The sequence below is a fragment of the Motacilla alba genome, chromosome 4 (assembly GCF_015832195.1).
Source record: "Motacilla alba alba isolate MOTALB_02 chromosome 4, Motacilla_alba_V1.0_pri, whole genome shotgun sequence".
In the NCBI taxonomy this organism is placed as follows: Eukaryota; Metazoa; Chordata; class Aves; order Passeriformes; family Motacillidae; genus Motacilla; species Motacilla alba.
The window spans coordinates 38,171,978-38,191,556 of NC_052019.1; the positions used below are offsets into that span (position 1 = coordinate 38,171,978).

Consider the following 19,579-nt stretch of genomic DNA (forward strand, 5'->3'; position numbering starts at 1 on the left):
CATTCTTTTAATATATACGCTGAAAATAAACACTGAGCTGTAGAATGAGAATATCCCATCTCAAGAGCTCTGGAAAGTATGTTAGGGACTGAGTTGTCCTAGTGCATTTTAATGGCTTTAGAACACAGCCTTGCATTTTCCTGTCACTGCTGGAAACTGACAGATTCTGTTCTTGGGAGCAAGGTGGAAGCCATAGCAATGTCTGCCAGCTGGTTCACAAAGATGCTGCAGTGTCAGCATATTACAGAGCCAAAAGGCCAGATGGTGAGAGACCCAACCATAACTGGAGTAGATTCCTAGTCTCATTGCTGCAACCACCCACAGCTGTAGCTGAGGCAAGCCAGCTCATTTCTGTCCATCTTTCCAACCACAACTGATCAATCCTTTACTACTACTCGAAAGTAAAAAGGAATGAAGAACTAATAAACTTTATGAAGTGAAATCTGTGTTTTGCCTTAGCACTGCTGGATCCAGCACGTATTGATCCCACTCAAACAATATTTCAATTTGTTGTTTACAACACTATTCTTTTTTATATTCTCTATTTCCTCTCCAAAGCAGCTGTTTGCAGCCCCACTTCTAATGAGCTTGGTATCCACCTGTTTCTCATTGAAACTGATAATAAAACTTTGCTCTGGATGAGAGGGTAGGGAAAGATGCAATTACAGCCTTTTCCTATGTGAAATTCAGTTTTCTCCCCCATACAGTGTTCTGCATACTCACCATAACAACAGAAACAAATTGCATCCACAGCCAGCTCCACCAAGAGGACTCCAAGAGCTGTGACAATAGGAAAAAAAATGGAGATAACAAACAGTATAAGCATGGGAAAGCTGAGTCTTTTCCCCACAGTGCCTTTCTCCTCTGCTGAAAATGATCTACAAGAAATGTTTTCACTTTAAAACATCTTACATTTGTTTTTCAGACACACTTAAGCCTCTGTAACTGCATAAGTGTTATTATGATGTCCCTCTTTCTGAGAAATACACAGCAGCCTAGAGGAATACCTCAACCCACTGCTACAGGATCAGAAGGCAGCTCCCTTGCATTGATCTCAGACAACTTCCTTCACAGGCAACACGACCCACACTTCCTTTGGTAAATTTGTTCAACTCTCCCTTAAAAACAAATAATCTTTTTGGCCTTTACTTCACTTATTGGGAGCTGTAACCTCTCTCTCTGATGTGAAGAAACCTTCTGTACTTTTCAGCTCTCACATAATTATGCTTATTTACTTTGATGCAGTCTTTGTTCCTTACCTTCTATAGCTGTTTACCCTTCATTTATCCATTTGCAGTAGTTACAGAAGCAATGATACCACCCTTATACTTCTGCAGACTCAGTTTTCTATTGCTTTAAATTTCACCCAATAGGACAGGCTGATTATTTTGTTTTCTTTTTTCTTAAGAAATGAATAGTACAGGGAAATTATTAGTTCTATAAGTAATAGAGGCTGTATTCCCTGATCTTCAGTGGAGATACTTCACATGTGATATTTCTTGGGGTCATATTTAATTTTTCTCAGCCTAGATCAAATTGTTGACTCACAGATGCATTAGGAAAGTCAGCCTTTTTTCCTTATTGTTGAGGTATCCCCTCTTAAATAAATTGTCATAGTTTATCTTATATTCAGTGAAATTCTATCCCATCATCATTCTTTTACACATAATTCTCCTAAGGTGTATTCTGGTTCCCCTGTATAAATAATATAGGAAAATAATTTCAACAGTATAATGGACCCAGAAATAGAAAAAAACAACCAACCAGCCAAAAAACTCACAAAAAACAAACAAACAAACAAACCAACCAACCAACCAACAACAAAAAACAAAAAGCCAAAAAAGGGAGGCTTAAAAATGTCCCAAAAATGGAAGTTAAAACTGAGGTCTTTCTTCAAACAACTGTATTACTAGAACAACCTGTAGCTGGTTCCATACCTGCAGATCGAACTTTCATCTCTTCCTCTTCCATCTAAATTAAGAAATTTTTAAATACCAAATATTGTACTCTTAAAAAAGCCACAGATCACTTTCTCATTGAAAAATCAAAAACTGTCAGATGGTTCTATTATAATCTTTCTTTGATACACAGTCAGTGAAACATTTTAAGACATTTCCAATTTACTGCCTGTGACACTGACAAAGTAATCAGAAGTCAATTACTTTATTCTTAATATTTCTGTCTATCCATTAGGTTTCACTGCATGGGATGGACTTCAGTACACATAAGAAACTGGTTAAAAAATGTATCATATGCTTTGGCAAAACAGCATAGAAATTATTTTCTTTATACTTCTTACTTCTTTACTGGTCACCCATTACCTGCTAAAGCTGTCCTACAGATTTTTGTTTTCAGAGATTTCTTAATTACAAAATAACAATAAAAAGGTTAAAAGACATTCCAGATCTTTGCTGCTTGTTTCCCCTGCTTAGGATGTGAAATCTCTCCATCTAATATTACATACTCTAGTTTTTATCCAGCACACACAGGTGTCCCATTATGTTTTGCATAAATTAGATCAGATTTGCTCAAGAGAGATGCAAAAGAGCTAACATTAAAAGGCTGCTTTATATTCAGTGAAGAATGAATTCATTCAAATAAACAATGTTTGTTCATAGAACTATAATAGAAACATTTATACTTACCTGTTTCTGGATGAACTCTCTTCAAGTTAAAGAGAGTCAAAGGTCTTAAAACAAAAGGATTTTTACATGCTGATACAAGAGATCTATGAAGAGCATAATGTGAAAATAAAGGTTAGAAGTGTGTTTCTGGAAAAAAGAAGCTGCAAACTCTTTGTAGACTCTGTGGCACACTAAGCCTTCCCAGAGTCCCTTGCCTACTCTCTGCCAAGCCAGCAGGAATGCAACTTTAATTTAATATTCCTATTTAAATATAATTGGGAAAAAAAAGGTCCAATTCTTTTCTGAATAGAAAATTCAGAGTAGAGGGCATAGCTTTAGTTCACAAATACACTGATCTGAGACATACCACTTCTGCATGACAATAAGATCTTTGTTAATGTAATTGTTGGAAATAAGCATTCCAAAGAATTCCAATATATCACATAAAGAAAACCTATAACCATAGAAAAACCTAGAAAAACAACCTAGAAAAAGCACTTATATTCCCTTATGTTTCTGTCACCTTAGAATAGTACTTTAAAAATTCCTAAAACAAAAATACTGAGAAACAGCATTGTCACAAATAGAGGACTGGATTGTAGCATTATTATGGTTTTTCTAATAAAACCCCCAGCCCTCCTTGCTCCATACCATTTTTGTCATTATTGAACAACTACATAAAGTCATGAGTGATTATTGAAATGATGGGCATCTAGGAAAGGATTTCTCCTTTCTTAGCTCAATAGACAGGAATATAATTCCATTATTAAAAACTAAAAAAATAAAAAAAACCTTTACCACAAAACTGGACTATATCTGATTTTGAAATACACATGCCTTGAAATGTTAGTTTTTCTGAAAATAATCTGAAAAACAACTAAAATTAAGTGCTTGATTATATATCAGAGAATTAATTTAATCTTTGGCTATTTAGGCCAATACTATTAACATATAGTATTGACCAACATTCATCAGAAATCCAGACATCCATAAATGTCTGGTAGTATAAATCTATTTTCTTCCAAGGAAATGCCTGCAAAAACTTTACAAAGAAGGCTATCAAAACTAAAACCTGCTGGGTGAATGCCTTGGGTTTATGTATTAGCTACAAACATGGTTTAAATTTAAAAAAAAAAACAGTTTAAAGACAGATTTTTTTTTTTCATGTTCACAATGCACATGGGCATGAGGTTCTTCTGGCGTAAAAACATGTTCTAACTAATGTTCAAAATCTAATTAACCCCCAGGCTACCCAGCTCACTAGCACTAGGTAAAACTTAAGAATTACAACACTGATGTCATGGAAATAATTATGCTCTCAGAAGCTCAGGTATATTGGAGATTTCCCTACAGAGTTAAATATCTATTAAGTGTTTAAATAATGCTATTATTTTAAAAGTTGCCCAGGATCAAAGAAATTATAAGAAAAAAAATAACCTTAAAAGAGTGAATCAACAATGATTGGTTTTGTGTTTAAGGATGTATGCTTTGACAGAAATGTCAAGGTATAAATCAAAGTGCTGAATCTCTCACAAAGCCAGCAGTATTTTAGGAATAAGTGCATCAAGCTCCAAAAACTTAACTTTCATTGCAGAAAGACTGCAGAGCTTTCAGGGTGGTGCAATAAGCTGGTTGGATGGATATCATGGCAGCTCCTTTAGTGTCTGAAAAGTCTGTTGCAGAACAACCCGGGGCTGAACACAGGGTGCTAAGATATTAAACAAAAAATATCAACAGTCTTTTGTCTAGCATGAACCTGGAAACATGGATTGAAATTGCTCCAGGACAAAGTGAGAAATACCTTCCTCAGCAAAGCAGCCCAGAGCACCAGAAACACCAAACTCCAGGAAAGTGAACTTCTTGGGCAATCATGGTATTTCTTTCTCCACAGTCAGATCCGCCCTACACAAAATGTTGCATATCCTTTAATAACTCTTTGACACTTCTATCAAGTGTGTCTGTTTTGGTAGCACTTCTTTGCTGTTTTGACAGGTTAGCTCTCCTTACAGGGTGACAGGACTATTTTGGTTTCTGCTCCCTCGAGGTCAGCAAAATCTTTTCCCGCCACAATTCAAAATCTCTAAGATTTAGAGATTTAGTAGAAAGGAAAATATACTAAAACACTTTCCTTGCCCCCTATTCTTCCTTTAGTTATACCTTCCCAAAGATGCTTGAAACTGATAGAAGTGTTTTTGAATCCTTAAATTAAAAAACAAACAAACAAAAAACCCCCACTAAACCACAAACAAAAACTTAACCTTCAAAAAATGCCTTGGGAATTTTATCTATAGAAATTTCATACGGTGAAATACTAGTCATCCATCCATTCAATTATCTTAAAGAAATTATTTTTCTGAATAGAGAAGGTGAGAAAATTGGCATGGATTGCTGCCAATATCCCCATAAAACCTTTTCCTGTCTTCTACTCCATGGTGAAACATTTCTGGTTAAGAGAAGATCACTGCAGTGACTTTTTTCTTTGAAGCTTCACCAGCAAGGATACTAGTGAAATCATTCTATATATAACTCCAAACTATCTGAATTTAAAATCCTACTCTTTGAAATAAAAAAATTCTTGAGTGATTTAGAGCTGCAATTTTTCCCTCTTTACCATCTCCAGCCAAACTCTTTGAATTTACTAAGCAATGACAGAATTTTGTTTGTTTTGCACAGGGATACAATAATATATTTTAAAAATTAAGAGATGTACCTAGAAGCTGAAAAAAATACGTAACAAGAAATATTGCAATATTTTAAAGATAGAAGGACCAGCTAAAGTTACATAACAGAGAAAGTCAAAAACAACAAAAAATGAAACAGAGCCAAGCACATTGTTCCTCCTGAACTGAAAAGGCCAAAAACAACAAGAAAAGAACAAGACCTGAGACGACCTGGTGCAGAATGTAAACACAAGTCAGGGTACTTTGAACAAGAAAAGAATTTAAAGGCAGTTATCTCACACTGATTTTGTGGTTTTCCATATCTTAGAGTTTCTTCAAAGTGAAATTGATTTGTGAGCATTTAGCAGAATTTATGAGACGTGCTTATATTTTAGAAACTTTGCTTCCAACTTATATGCATAGGGAATGAAGTGGAAGGGGAAGGAGAGGCAAGGAAATCAGCTGAACCTTTCCAGGCAATTAGTTATGCATCAGATAAGTTGTTTGCTGCAGCTGCACAACTGCACTTCTTTTTTTTTTTAATTTGGGATTCAAATCAGCTCATAAATATTGAAATTATAAGCTTAAAGAAATGGTACTATTTGATGCATGACCTATTTCTAAGAATTATTCTAACGGAGAAATCATGGCTGAAGTGTCACCACTTCAGTGTGCTATTCTACTGACACTTTGTTGCCCCTTTCAGTAAAAGGCCTGTGTAGAGATTATGGGGCTACTGTGCACTGTTGTCTACATCTTACTGCTATCAGTTCCTGGAAGTTGATTTGGTTGGATTTTCATTCCTAAGTGCTATCCTTGCTGTTAGCTGTTGCAGTGCTAAAGGACCTAGCACCAGTCTGCTTCACAGACCACTTCTACAGCACTTGTTTCTATACTGCTTTAAGGATTTCTACCGTCCTTGCCATAAAACTAGACATGTAACTCAGTCTTCCACCTGCAGTTCACTTTTCTTTTTACTTCTGCAGCTTCTGGAACACACGTTTTCTGCACAGCATAATTGATATTCTGCTTTCTGAAGGCAGGCTGTCCCCAGGCTGCAGTGACTACAGCTTTGAAAGGGAACCAAACTATTTCAGCTGTTTTAATCCAAAGCATAGAAAGGGAGAGGGAGTTGTACAGAGGTAAGGCACAGATTCCCTCTAGACCCCGACTGCAAGTTGTGGTGCTTTGAATCCTCATGTGTATGACTGCAGCAATAACAATAATCCAAAACACTCTTCTACATCCTGACAATTTCTGAAAATTAATTAAAAAAAAAAATTGGTTTGGAACAAATCTCATACAATAATTTCAATACAATCAAAATAAAAATTCATTTTTTCTATTAAAACAAGCTGGAATTCAGGATTGACTAACCTTCTTTATGACAGTGCAGTATAAAAGTCAAATCTCTTTTCCATCTTACACTCCCAGGATTGCTTTCCATTATACAGAGAAAAGAGCAAGGACTTGGATTTCCATCTCTTTTACAAAAGCCATTTTTCATGCTATGAAATCTTGCATACACTTATTATTACCTACCAAAAACTGCATTAATCATTAACATCCACACTAACCATTAATACCAGTAATAATCATTAAAGCAAAAATTCAGATAGAAACATTCTAACCAGTTTGGTTGGTATTTTTTACAACACGCAAGCATTCCACATACTTTTGCTGAGCCCCTTTGCCGATTAGATTCACAGTTTTATGGCATTCATATGTAATTCCCTATTATTTGATGTGAATTTACTTTTTTTTAGCTACCAAGTTATCACATAGCTGATGTTAATGTCATCGTTACCTATTACAAGGTCTTTCACTAACTCTTCCACAAGCTTCTAGAATTCAAGGCCATGGTCCCACTATGCACTGCATTAGAGAGTGGGTCAGACTACAATTGAAAGGTACAATTGATCTCTACTTTTCCATCCCCTGCATTTAAAAATCCTTAATTTCTTATTTCTCCTATTTCAGATCACTTCTGCCTCTTGACTCTGAGAATGCAGGACTCTGGTAAGGTTTCTCTGTAGATCTTTCTAGCACTGCTTCTGCTAGCTGTTTTGATATTAGGTTGCTTTTTTTGAGCATACTGGTGGGGTTTTTTTTGTTTGTTTTTTGTTTTTTGTTTTTTTTTTCCCAGAGCATACAAGATTAAATGTTGAGGTTTTTTTCTAAGGGATGAAGTTTCTAAGCTATCAAAGTTTTAAAAGTCTCACCACTCTTAAGCATCCAGTTCTCAGGCACATCCATTCTTCTCATTGATCTTTGAGTATCTTTTTCTCTTTGCTGTCGCCTGCCTCACTGAATCCTGCTCAGAGAAAATTGTAACTTAGGTGAATAGCGGAATCTGTTTAAGTATGCCACTATTTCCCCAACATATCTTTGCTCTACAATGACTCACTTTTCTCACTATGTTAAAAGTTTGACTGTTTCAAATCTCCTTTGATCACACTTGCTCTTTAACAAGTGTTTTATTTTACTACTCTTGACAGCTGCTATCAACATTGCACGACAGCAGATGTGAGGGGTTTGTTATAATAGAGCCTTTACAATAATTTGGAAAAAAATAATCTTTAATATACAACTTGTAGCAAATATGACAGTTACAAAAAATCGTAACTCATCTAAAAGTAATTCAGTATATTTTTTCTGTCCCAAGAGTATTGAATATTAACATCCTGTTAATCAACTTACTTTAATTACTTAAAAACTATCTCTATGGTGGGAACAGTAACTCAGCTATCATATATGATCATAAAAGTAAGTTTCATTAAGATATGTCATGACATGGTAGCTTGTTCCCTTCACTACTTTGTTGGAAGTTTATTGGGAGTCTAAAAACTAATTACTGGAAAATCTTAGACGACTGAAAGTCTGAGTAAAGGGACAGGTAACAGGTAATTTGAATACTGTGTTCTAATCACTTCCAGTAGCAGCCTGTTTTCATCAATCTACCATCTAAATCTAAATTTGGGATAGCCCAGACTGACTGAATACTCATAAGGCTCAAACCTGCTAGTATTTGGAGATGGGGTCCCATCAGAATCCAACAAGGAATGAATACAGCTTCTGCTGGCATCAGCTATGTTAGAAGCATTGAAGTCTTCAGCAGTTTCAGTTTAACCTGTGCTGGTTTTTTTTCTCTAATAACATCTGATGCATTTCTAAAAACCACATTACGTAAGCACTGAGGGAAGATTTTGCTGAGACAAGCAAGAAAAAAGAGCATGTCTAAGAATGATCTTCACATTGCAAGGTGGTATTTTTAGATTTTGGAAGTTTGAACATTTCAGAAATCAATATTTAGTCAGTCAGGCATGCATAAAAGTTAAGAACTAAAATAAACCATCTGGACACTGGAATTAGACAAAGCAATAAAAAAAAAATAAATGAAGACACAGTTTTGTAGCCAAACATAGCTGTAGTACTGAATCTTTCAGCTCAGAATAAATTCCTAGTTACTGACTACTTCATTTAGTAGTAAATGCATAGCTGTTGCTAAAAGATTTCCCAGAGATGTAGAGGATGAGAAGGTACTTCAATCCAAGACATTTTATATTTGCTATGGGAAAAAGTGGAGGAGAATTCTGAAGACAGCTGGGTTCAGAATGACCTAGTAGCATCAGTAAGGTTGAGATCTTGAAAGCAGAAGATGTGAACACAGATTGAGACAGAATTGCTGCACAGGCAATATTCTTGTAATTAACAAAAAGTAGCCAGAAGAACCAAAAATATGACTAGTGTAACAAATACCTTTCATTATGTGACACAAGAAAGGACACATATTTAAAAACATGGATTTAGAATGTCTTAGGCTGAGGGCCTAAATACAAGACCAGATCGAATCAGTCTTACCACTGTTTCAGTGAGACTTTGTTTGTCTTACCTAAAGATTCACAGCTTTTTACTTGTGTTAAACATTGACTTCCTATTGTAATTAATGAAGCTCAGATATGTTCTGTTTGTAATTTTAGTCTAGCAACTGATGTGATCTTTTCACCAAGGAACCATTCTGAGACTAAAAGAATACACTAAAGAGCACATTAAAAAAGAATACATTAAAAAGTGTTCTTCTCTAAAGTGTTCTTTTTGTGTGGTACAGCCTACAACTTTGCAAATAAAGACTGTAAAGCTGGACCAGTGGACCACATGGAACACTTCACACAAATGAGCAAGTAGATATGCATCTTTCTGAAAGACAGGAAGAAAAGCCCCAGAGCGAAACAGAACTTTTCTCCTTAGGAATCATTCAGACTGGAACCATGCAAGCTAGTTTATTCAGAGATGGAAGACCATATAGGCTGCAGAAATTCCTGTATCCACAAAAAACCACTTTAATCTAAACTTAATGCAGCTACCGTGATAAAGTTTTTAGGCAATTTCACACAGACTTAAGAGGACAGAGGGAGCAATGGTAATGGTTACAGAAAAACAAAGATGGGTATTTACCATGCATTCATCCTCAAGTAAAAGGATAAAATAATAAAATGGCTTCTTCTACAGTCATCTGGAGCCTGAGAAAAACCTAATGCTCAAGGAAGAGAAACATGTTCTAAGATTTGAAAAAATATGAAATAGTTAGGCAATTGTTTTCAGATGTAGGCTGGAAAGCATTAAGACTTTACAAAATGTTGTTATACATGTGTGGGCATATATATATATATATATATATATATATATAAATATATATTTTAAAAAATTATTTTTTTTAAATATCTGGGTGCTTTCATACTTGCAAGTCTGCATAATAAACTTTTGAAAGTGGCTTATAACAGCAATAATACCAAAGAGATTTATCATTACTGCAGCTCCTCCCTGCTTTGGAAGAATGTCTACTACCTTCAGCCTTGCCTCAGGCCACTAAATAATAAAACAAAAATTACCAGAAAATTCACTGCAAGCTGTTGCTTCATTATTAAAGCAAGATATTGTTAAAAGCGAGCAAACAAACAAACAAAAAAAGGTGGAATTTTCATAAATTACTTGCATAAAAATAATAAGCAAAAGTTTATTTCTTTCCAATGCAAATTTTGTACTTCTAAGCTCAATTAATATGCTACAAAGGCAAAATAACTTAAAACATAATGGGCAATATTAAAATGAGGTTTGAAGCCTGGGGATAAGAAATGTCAATTGGAACAAGCTTTCTAAATAACCAGGGATTCTAATATGGATGAAGTAAACAGAAGGCAGCCTGCAAATGGACATCCATGGTTTCTAGGTCTTAGAAAAGTACCATCTTGCAGAGTCCCTTTCCAATTTATCCCTTTAATTCTCTATAATTCACTGTGTCACAAAGAGATGGTGTTTGGACTCAGCTATCCCCTGATACCTAAGCAAGGTCATCTGAGACACCTGGACATGTGCAGGTCTCCACTACTCATCTGCCTGACTACCATGCAGATTTCTTGGCTGTCCTGAGCATCCTGAATGACAACAAATGTCTCTGTTTAGGCTTCTGAACTGTGCCAAGGGTGTCCAGTCCTCAGTTTCTCAGCGAGGCTAGAGGTTCCCAGAGCAAATCAGCCAGCCAGGCAGCTGAATAGCAGGCTGGACTGTACTGACACCAGGTGATGAAAGACAAGATGTTTTGAGATGGCTGTGCCCAACATTACAGCCAGTGTCAGGAGCACTTCGGAAACGGCTGTTTGACCATTCCAAGCACAACACAAGTGTGTCCATGTTTCTGAATTTATCATAACCACTTCTAATCAAATATTCTTAATCACAGAAAATATACAAAGACCTACTAGATGAGCCAAAATACAGTCTAAGAGGCGAGCAAATGAGCACTTTGATACAAAGAGAAACTGGCTGTAGATAATAATCTCAAGTGCAACTTTGCAAATTAGGTAAACCATTGAAGTCTAAACTGTAAATTATACACTGACTCTGAGTAAATGGAATCCAGGTAAAGATAAGAAAGTCAGCTGGCCAAAATTAGCACAGGAACATGTTGTAATAAAGGTTGCAAAAAAGAAAAGACATGAAATTTAAGATTTTTCCATAGTATTGCATGATGGCCTAGCTCCCTGCTCTCTTGAATTCTGCATGAGTCTTTCTGTTTCCTTTCTCTGTAAACAGTGTGCTCAGAGCTATTAATTTTTTAGTGATCACAGAATTGTTTCAAACTAAATGTAATGTGAATTAAAACACTAATTGTTTGTAATTGTATTACTGCATTAGAATTGTTCAGTGACAAAATAAACAATTTTGTGACCTCCTTCTCATTAAGTTCTTAGCTTAAAACACAAAGAATTTAGTGCTGTCAGTATAGTAATCTGAGCATCATTGAGGATGACCACACTAAAGGATTCACAGTAGAATTATAAGGGCTAAACACCTACTGATATACTCTGCCAATTTCTTCATGTCCATGTGTATTTATAAACCTACCATAAGGAAGAAAAAAATGAATCTACTAGAATATTTCCAATATACATACGAAGATAGCATTGGTTTCCTACTCATGCTTAACCTGATGAAAATGCTCCTGAAAATATGGTAGCTAAGGAATGCTACCCTTGCATAAAAATTGACTAGAAATAGTTTATTAGACAAATTACCATATTCATCTGAGATGTTTGCCCAAGAATACCCACCCACATAAGAAATTGTTCTGATGTGTTCTGTAGTTTATGAATGAGCTCTCTCTATATAGCATCACACTTCACAATTAAAGCTATTACTGTAAAATGCAGGAAATTGCATTCATGGTTAATTGCATAATTCATTAACTCAGGCAAAGTGTGAGCTTGGTAAATATGTAAAACTTTTCAATCAACTCAAGTAGAATGAAAGATGAAAACACATTATTGCTGAAGCTTTATATAGCAAATAAATGTTGAGTTGAGGAATGTTATTGGTTTTACATAGTCAGTATTAAAAAGGAATAATTCATGAGCATAAAAAAACAAGTGGGAGCTACCTTATATTTTGGGGTTTTTTTTTCTTGCGGTTGAGAGAGAAAGATTCAAAAATTTCAACTAGTTATTCAATCTAATTTGATTTTCTTGACTTACAAAGCGCCTAACTGAAAATGATGATAGCACTGTGCACTTATTTACATTTTTATTACTTTGAATAGGACCAAAGAGTGAAATAGCAAGAGATACTATCTTTGAGGTATAAATATCTTTGAAAGTCCAGAATTCAATATTAAATGAAATTTAAAAGTCTGAGCCTCTAAATTGTTCTTCTGTAACAACCCTGGTTTTGGTTCCATTTAAAGACATACACAAACACAGAAAAATAAATATTTATTCAAAAGGAAGTTAATGTGTTATTAAAATTAATTTTTATCTTGTGAAACATGATCCATTTTAACAATCTCTTCATGTTCTTTCTTGTCTTGGTCATTCCAGCATTATGGTATGTGCTTGTGACCATTAATATAGGGCTTATTGGTACTATTCGGCCATGCTTACAATTTTTATTATATATGCTGTTCTCCCATCTATCCTTCTAGAAGGAAGCTGAATAACACTACTATAATTTAGAGAAAGGTTTTGAATCCAGGCAAAAAGAACATTTTCAGAGTATCTTTATTCACATTTTCTTCCAATTTTTGCCATCCTTCCTCATTCACTTTTGGACTTATCAGGAATGCACTAGTAGCCAATCTTGCTCTTTTGATACATACCTTTATCTAGCCATGTAACACACAGATTGATCTCAAGGCCTTAAGAGTAGTGTACTAACCTTTTTGAAACAGATTCTTGCTTCAGATGAAGATGGAAACACTCTAGCAATAACCTAAGAACCAAAGAACTTGCCCCTTGGTTTTATATCTAGATCAACACTTATTCCCAGAAGGGTTGCTGAAGCCTATTGCCTCAAATAATAATCTACAGACAGAGGTAATTAAACATGAAGAGCTTTCTTTGAGAATGAATCCCATCATCTCTGCAGAAAATAATGATCTAGGAAAGAAAGGACACTAAAGCTAAATGTAGAGTTTCTGGTCTGTAACTCAGATCTGTTGAGCAACTTTGTTATTTGGAACATTGTTTTGAAAACATTATCACTAATGAGCACAGCTGTGTTTTGCAGCAGATTGTTCTCTGTCAACGCATTACACATAAAAGCCTCCTACATGGAGTCACTGGTAGAGTACAGATTTTACAGCTAAAAAGAATTTTCTTTCTCTTGATCCAGCAAGACTAAGGAATTCACCCAGGAAAACACTGACAGCTATAAATTAATATGCCATAGTTAATAGTCACTTGCAGTACTTCTACACATTATCTGTACATGTATATTTATTTGCACTGTGCTTGACCTTTAAAAAGCAATTCAATCCCTGCAGAAGAACATAGGAGATTCCAGTAAACCACTGCTGGGCCACGCAATAAAAGTGAATTACAAGTCATGTTATCTGTGACATGGCACAGATAAGAGCTGCCACATAAGGAACACAGCAGTGGTTTTTACTGCTAACAGTTGCAAGAATGTGTTCTATTGATGGTGCAATATTCTGTAGCAGATGTGAAATCTTCAGTATCAACAAATTAGTTGAAGACTTTCTTATCTAGCAATATCCTCGTCTAACAAAATAAAATTCTGATTGATATCAGTATAGCACAGCAACCAGCAGAACGGTTGATTCTACAAAATGTCCTAATCAACCGTCAGTTTTTTCAATTACATTGTAACCTTGGTACGATCTCTCTCAGCAGATGAAATCTGAGCATTTGATAAAAATAGTAGCAGAATATCTGGCACGATAAATAAATAAATGCAAAATACTAGAAGAGTGACTTTTGCTATACAAGGAGTTCATGCACTGGATATAGTTCACCAGGGACAAACTGTCTGCACATCTTAGGGGCAGGAACACTGAGGGAGCTTGGTGTATTCTCTAAGAGAGACATGAAACAAAGGAATGATCCAGATGGTTATTGAAACCTGAACTCTGCTTCACTAACTTTGAAATACATATTACTTTTCATGCCCCTACATTTGTGAAAGACTAAAGTTATTCAAACTCCACCTAAGCATGAAAGGACACCACCTGCAACTTTACCTTTTCCCCTCCCTCAAAAAAAAAAAAAATCCATCATTAAAGGTATTTTCTTTAAAAGGTAAAATGAATATTTCAACAATCATACCTTGATTGTTGTAAAAAAAAATAATGCTTTTTGGCATCCATTACTAAAATGACACACATCTGAGAAATTTGGAAAATTGGATATAAAAGGAAAATATTTAATAGCCCGAGTAAAGAGCCATAGAAAATGAATTATCTCAAATATCTACTGAGTAGTTCAATATGTTGCAGAAGCTGGGCTTTTCCCTCTTTTCATTCAGTCTGAACCCAAGGTTCTGTCCCAGAATATCCTTGTTCTGCTTGGAATTTGCTTACTTGAGCTTCCAGTGCTAAGATTTGAAGTCCTTTTTCTAGTTGATCTTTGAGCACTGAAGGGCATCTCATGTTCTTTTCCTGCTGCAGCCAGAACAGCTACTTTTTACATGAAGCTGTACTCAGTTTGGTTTACAAAAAAAGTTTGCTGTTTCCTCATGCATCCTTATGATTTATTAAATGGCCACTTGTCCAGTACCACAGATGATGTAAATGAAAATTGTCCTAATGTAAAGATTTTTCAGTCTAAAATTGTTAATGCAGTCCCAATAGAGAATTATTCTCTAAATAATGCAACAGCCTGAGAGGGACTACCAACTGTTTGAGGAGCCTTAGGTATTCTACAGAAAATGTTGTTAGCTGTAGGCCATCTAATCAGAAGTTTAGAGTTGACACCAGTCTTTCTGCCTAAAGCTGTTCTTCCAGAGAGAGAGGATTAACAGTCTTGGGCTTCGCTCATAACAATACAGACTATATTCAGGCACTGGAGAAACAGGGTATTGGAAGGAAATTCCATTTAAGGCATACGGAAAAGGTGAGATGTTGAGAGGTGAGAGAGGAAACAGTAGTGGCTATGGTGAAAACAACTGACAAAGACAGAGAAAAACTGACAGACATAGCCAATAAAGTGAAAAATATTTTTTTAATATGTGTGCTTAGAGGGAAAGAGCTTACAGTGCACTAAAGGGAGGACTAAATGAAATCAAAAGCTTGATGTGACTTCAGATCGAAGTATGCACAACAATTGTATTAAATACATAGTCTAAAATGCAATCTATGGGTTTATATTGGTTTTAATATTCCATAGTGTTAGCAAGCTAAATAATTCCTTAAAAACATTCTTTATTTTGGCATTCTTTCTAATTCACATGGCATAGGACCACGTATATTCTCACCCTCCCTCACACAAAACCAGCAATGTAAATAAGCTGAATACAATCTACAGATGGTTGAACATCTGAAGCTAATGTACTTGAAAGAGATCAACAGTTTGGAAAGCAGACCTGTGTCATTTACTGGGTCATCAAATGGCAACCTTTCCAATGAAATGCAAATAAGTTGCTATTTCAAATGCATTTTATCCAACTGAAGCAAGGACTAAAGTTCACTGTGTTAATTGCTCAAATTCTGAAAACATTTATGAAACTCAAAGTTCATCATGTAAATGACAAGGCCTGCAATTTTTCCTTAACAGGAAATAATGAGTTTATATCTGGAGATTCCTTCACAAATAGAAACCTCATCCTAGATACTAAGTGTGGTATTTTATGTCCTATGAATCTACAATTAATTCCTTCAAAAATTAATTTTTCAGTAGAACTTTGTGCTATCCTCTACTTGGCCTCTTTATATTGAATGACTAGCCCACAGATTTTAAAACTGTATTTATCATCATATTTGTTTTTTAATAACTTACTATGGTGAAAATTTATTATCCTCTAATTATTACCCATTTTTAAGCTGGAAATTTAATCATAACATTTTTTTTTGTACATGACTTATTAGACAACTCAAGATTCATTAAAAGTTAACCATCTCTGTTGAAAGAGGGTAGAAACAAAAAAATGTGGACAATAAACCCTATGCAGAAATAAGCTTGAACAACAGCCCACATTTTTAAATTAAGATTACATGCAAAAACATTCATAAGATGTAACTGAGGCACCCCACTTACACACATTGTCAAAATATTTAATTTTTTTTAAAGTTCTGGACCACATATCTGGTAGAGTTATTATGTGACTCACCATGACATTCTAGTCAGTGACTTTTTATATTTCAGTATCATTTCTATGAGTTCATCAACAAGCAGAATGTTATGATTTATGAAAGAAAGGAAAATCCTTAAACTGGTAAATTATGCAGTCAAATCCAGTAAGAATTCTTTGTAGAATGCTTGCACAGATGATTAGGAAGTAACTTTTAGTTTTTCCACTGTTTATTTCCAAATAGCCTGAAGAATATACCAAGGCTGCCTCCAACTGAAAGCAACATACCAGTGTAGATCTGTCTGTGGAAGTCATTTTAACACCATGAGGCAAACTTAACACCATGAGGAAGAACATGCCAGTGGGAGTTTACCAAAAGCAAAGCATTTTGACACAGCAAGATTGCAGAAGCAGAATACCTTCTTCCCAGAGCAAATATCTGCATTGGAAGTTGTTGCTGTAAGTTATAATTATGGGAACTATGAAAATCAAAACTCAAGGTCAATAACTTATTGGCATTATTTCTGTGGAAACAGAACAATACTGCCCTGTTTATTTCTACCTGACATTTAATTTCAGGCAATTTTTCTAATATAAATTGATCATTACTTGTTTTCCTTTACGAGGTGAAGAGTAGGACCCTTGCCATCCTTGCATTTTATTCTAACATTTTGAATTCTGCATTTCCCAAATACATATTCTATACCCTTAACCATTAAACAAATTGGCTTATTACTGCCTCAGTGGAAATCAGAATTCTTAGACCGATGTAAATGACACTGTAACGTTCCATAGCAACTAGTCCATAGTAACTACTGTACTTCAGATGGAAAATAGCAGACAAAAACTGGAAAAGAAGAAACTGAAAAACAGTTAATCAACTTTCTAATGTTGTGGTATATTTCTGCAAAGTGTGCCTTTTGTCCCTGGTTCAGCATAAAGCTGCTTCCCTCCTCTGTTTAATTACCTTGCCAGAAAACTTATTCTGGAGTGGAAGGTGTTGCAATACAGTCCTGTCTGCTTTCTACAGCAGTGGCATGACCAAAGTTTGCTACTTAGTGTCACCATGGCTCCATTTCCCTATTTGTATTTTGCAATAAGAAGGAATTCACTATTTTTTTGCAAATGACTTAATGGAAGGCAGCTAAAGTGGTTTTCCTGGGTATTGTATCCCTCCAAGAGCTGGAAGGGGAAAGGGAAGGCTAATGAAGGAGAAAGAGAAGTGAGCATTGGAACACGCCCATCTTTTATTGTGAAGAGAATCTGCAGTAGATGTTCCACACTGTAGCCTGCTGACGGTGCATTTTAGTTTAAGGGCATACTGCATTGCCATCAGCTTGCCAATCTTGAACAGAAATCAAGTTGGGGCAACTCAGGGCAGAAGGGAAAAATGCCAGTTCAAGCATCTGGACAAACAGAACACTAGCCTGAGGTCCAAGAACCAAAGCTCTTAAAACACTTATTTGAAGTAGTACAACATTCCCAACAGCATCTAAAGTTAAATATTTCCAAGCATGTAAATGCCTAGGTGGTTGAAGACAAATAGGAATCCATTGACAGAAACTTAAGCACTGAAACAGCACCTGAATATTAAACATAGCAGCTACATGGACATTATACAACCATCAGAAATAGCTGAAAATTGGAAGCAAACCTGCAGAGATTCAGTTAATAAAAAAATCCCCTTCAGATATTTGCCTTCAAAGTTGATCATAATTAGAGCTCATCTAACATGTTGCATTGAGGTGAACCTCTTTTTAACATCATATCTACATCCCTGTTAGAAGCTTTGCCACAATATTTCCTAAATGATGCAGTAGTGGAGTTGCAAAAACTGAGAATAGACCAGCATTTACAGATCCTTTTACCTATTTATTCTAAAGGCTTGTGATGAGTGCAAGATAAATTCAAGGCAATTTAGACAATTTAGAGAGGAATGCAAAAAAACTCCCAGAGAAAGGAATGAAAAAAGGACATTGGTTTAATTCACTGAGAATTACTTTAAGAAAAAAATTTTAGAGTCTTCTATTTGGAAGAGATTCATCCATGCCTAATTTTTAATCTGCAGAGCTTTGATTAAATTTTATACCTGTAAAATGAGGTCTAGAAGGGGAACTAGCAATACAGATGTTATGGAGGATCTGTACAGAACATTCTCCTAACTAATTTACATAAGTCATGTCAACTTTCTTTAGCTAGAGTAAACACTATAAATGTTTATAGTACAACTATAAGAGTAACAACGATTAGATTTATTCTACACTCCAAGAACATAGGACAAAAAAGCACAGCAGATTTACATATTCCTTATTACCTTTTAGTGACATTCATTCAAAAGGAAAAGGAGCCTCTGAGTTGAAAGTTAATGTAAATTACAATGCAAATTTAACAGGAGGGATAAAAATTAGAAACGGTTAGGACTGATATATAATCTTATTTGCCCTCCTGAGTCTTCCTGCTAGGCTCCCATGAAGATGTGATTGACACAAATAATTGACAGTGACATTCTGTTTACCATCACTTTATGGTTTTTCTTATCTACAAAATGAAGTTAGCTGGAAAATGTAATTTTAGAAATCACACAAAAATCACAGGAGTTGTGCATACAAATAATAAATATTAATGTTTAAGGTTATGGATATTCTTAGTCTGCTTGTCCATGTGGTGGACATACTCAAGTATTTCAGAGTGTTTATGCAGTACCTTTAAGAAATTCTGGTCTGGCCACATGTCATTGCACCTCTTTATCAAGTAGGTAATTTTCATTAAATATCTTCAATAAAGAATAATTACAAAAGGATGACTAATTTAAGAATTATCTGGTTCTTTCCATGCAATAAAATATGTATGCATGGATATCTCTATAATTCCATATATGCTGTTGATGAGAGACTGTTAATGTCATACACAGTATGATACAATGACTGTGATTTCCTCACAGATATTTCTTTTAACAGCAACTCTTTCAAGACTGACCAGAAATAGCTTTAAAAAAGCCACATCTCTGCAGTTTTTACAGCACGTTAACCACATTTTGAAATAGCTACCTGAAGTCCAGAATGCCAAATGATTGCTAGGGGGCTTCACTGAAGTAAAACGGTGTTAAATGTAAGTATCAGAGCTTACACTGTAAACTCTGTACATTGCAAGCTTGTAAAATGTGAGCAAAGAATGAGCACTGATGCTGTTCATCAAACATGTCTGACATCAAGCAATAAC

General features: G+C 35.2%; 1 long non-coding RNA gene across 1 annotated transcript in view; it reads right to left on the minus strand.

Moving 5' to 3' along the window:
• LOC119700794 overlaps positions 1-2,730 on the minus strand; it is a 41,210-nt gene extending 38,480 nt beyond the window's left edge. Inside the window, exons 1-2 of the long non-coding RNA XR_005256882.1 lie at positions 2,646-2,730; positions 724-780 (exon numbers count right to left, since the gene is read on the minus strand). This is a non-coding gene — a long non-coding RNA (uncharacterized LOC119700794). The remainder of the gene's footprint in view (positions 1-723; positions 781-2,645) is intronic.
• Positions 2,731-19,579: the final 16,849 nt, after the last annotated feature.